Raw genomic sequence first — 314 nt, forward strand, 5'->3', positions numbered from 1 at the left:
CATCCCAATGGTGTGGCCCGAGCCACTTGCTCTGAGGGCTCTCTCAGCTTGTGGCACTCTTTTGGGTGGGGAAGGACCCCAGAATGAGCAAGGATGGGTGGCATCCCCCGTGCATGTAGCACCGAGAGCCCTCTGCGTGCTCCCTGCTTCATTCCCATGCCCTGTTCCCTGCTCTCCCCAAACTCCGTGGCTGTCCCCTGGCTCTGCCGGCTCCGCTGTGCCCAGCACTGCCAGACAGCTCCTGCCTGTCCGGCCGGGCAGAGCCGCCGGGCTGGTTCCCCGTGCCCAGGGCACCGGGAGGCTGCCAGGGGGAG

The sequence above is a fragment of the Geospiza fortis genome, unplaced genomic scaffold (assembly GCF_000277835.1).
Source record: "Geospiza fortis unplaced genomic scaffold, GeoFor_1.0 scaffold213, whole genome shotgun sequence".
NCBI classification, from domain to species: Eukaryota; Metazoa; Chordata; class Aves; order Passeriformes; family Thraupidae; genus Geospiza; species Geospiza fortis.